This window comes from Galeopterus variegatus, unplaced genomic scaffold (genome assembly GCF_000696425.1).
Source record: "Galeopterus variegatus unplaced genomic scaffold, G_variegatus-3.0.2 Scaffold5584, whole genome shotgun sequence".
NCBI classification, from domain to species: domain Eukaryota; kingdom Metazoa; phylum Chordata; class Mammalia; order Dermoptera; family Cynocephalidae; genus Galeopterus; species Galeopterus variegatus.
This window is the reverse complement of record NW_007731695.1, coordinates 43,076-45,115: the sequence shown is the minus strand read 5'-3', so window position 1 is coordinate 45,115 and position 2,040 is coordinate 43,076. Positions and strand designations below refer to the sequence as shown.

At 39.5% G+C, this 2,040-nt stretch overlaps 1 protein-coding gene across 1 annotated transcript in view; it reads right to left on the bottom strand.

Moving 5' to 3' along the window:
* Positions 1-2,040, bottom strand: part of SLC44A5 (solute carrier family 44, member 5) — a 73,312-nt gene that overhangs the window by 37,464 nt on the left and 33,808 nt on the right. Inside the window, exon 3 of the mRNA XM_008589672.1 lies at positions 1,154-1,238. The gene's annotated coding sequence lies outside the window, so the exon portion shown is untranslated. The remainder of the gene's footprint in view (positions 1-1,153; positions 1,239-2,040) is intronic.

Genomic DNA, 2,040 nt, shown 5'->3' with positions numbered 1-2,040 from the left:
AAATAAAATAAAAGCACAAAGAAAAGGAATACACCTTGCCAAACTAGCTAAAGATGTGGAGGATGGGATTTGAAGTAACAACTAAAGTAATTATTGAAAATTCTGATTCCTGACTCCTTCTCAGTTCTTGAGAGCCTAAATCTCTGGACATGGGACACAGAAATTAGCATCTTTTCCCCTAAGCTCCCTCGTGGATTCCACATCTTAAGAAACACAGCCCTAAACATTCAAGAAGAATGTTTCCCAGTATCTTGTCCACTCCCCAATTAATTAATGAGACTACGTACATAGCATGGTGTATATAATGAGTTGTTCAGTAATACTTTTCCTGCTGACTCAGAATCAGTAAGTAGGATAAAAATCTAAGGATAAAGTCCTCCACAAGAAACTGGGGCTAGATCTTCCCGTCCCTTCTACCCTGTTCCTGCCCCTGTTCACATAAGCAAAAGGTGGGGGGAGAGAGGTGGATTGGAGAGACTAGAGTTGGCGGGATACAATGATCCCAGTTACAAGGACTTTCCCTTTCTTCCTCAGGAAGAAAGGGTGGATTGGCTCCTTCCAATTCCAAATTATTGAGGACTCTAAGAGAATCTCTCATAGAGACTGAAAGTACAGAGCAGCACCTCAGTTTTTAATTGAACACCTCTTACACGGCACACCNTCATCCTCACTGTCTCCTGGTAGTCGGATGCAGAAGAGGACGATGCAGACAAGGGACAGCAGAGCCAGCCAGTGGAAGGAGCATGGAGGAGAGTATCCTACTGACCACAAATACTTGTACTGTTGTATGGTTATTGTGTTGTCACTGAAAAACTGGGGCTTATTAGTTACAATAGCTAGCTTTACTCTTCCTGATACAATGCTGATCTTGAGAAAAGTATCGCCACTTCTATGGGCTGCAGCTATTTATTTATAAAAGTGGGTGGTTAGACAAGATAATCAACCAAGGTTCTTTAGTGATTTTAAAATGCAACCAATCTCTGCTTGGTTTTGATTGTATATGAGCAAACGTGAGCTCGTACTTACATCTTCCAACTTACTATAAATTCATAATTAACCATGCACACAGAGAATTCAAATGGAATTTCTGAATACTTTCATCCAAGAATGTTCAGAACTGCTAACACCACCAGCGAGGCATCTTGTGCCTTACCTGTGTGGTAGGACATTGTAAGTTTATCAACACAGAGGGGCTGGTACAGCTCAGCAGGTTAAAGTAAAACAAAATGGTCTTGTTCCTGTTGAGAGAAAAGAAACATAAAATAATCTTTTTAGTGACCTTAGAAATGTTCCATATCATGTCAGACCCTAACCACTTTTAATATCTGACCTTTAAAACTTGGCTTCATTTTCTCTAGACAGCTACAAAATATTCCCCAAATCCCCTTTAACCTGCCCAACATTTGAAGCATCTTTTTGTAATAGTAAAAAAAAAAACAAAATCAAACTGTTCATCAACAAATTGGTTAAATACAGAATTGTACATTCATAAAGTGGGAGATTACATTGCCATTGAAAATGATNGTCAGTAAAAAAGACAAAAAGGAAAAAAAAAAGTCTTTGAGGGAGATGAAGAAGCAAAGAAATAAAGCAGATTTACAAACTAGTTCTGGAGAGTATCTCTGGGTGTGGTTACTGACACATGGAACCAAGAAGAAGCAAGAAGTCAGAAACCTACTAAGTTTTTGAGGTAATTATAATGCGAAAAAAATCACGCTCTAACCTAAAAAAGCTTTTGCCTGTTAAAATAATCTTTGAGGTACTAAACTTGCACAGCAGGAGCTTTAACACTATATGGCCCTCCAGCGGGCATACTTTCCAAGGCTAAGCAATGGTGTCATCTGGAGGCTAATGGACAGAAAATGACCTCCCAGGGGGCTGAGCAAAAGACCATAGCATGCAATGGGTAAGGGAGTTCCTCTCAGAGAACACAACACAGGTCAAAATAAAAACTGTTCTCTATTGCCATGCACCAGAGACTGCTATGTATTTATCCTTCCTCCCTTTCTGAATGGGAGTTTGTATTCCAATATTCCTATC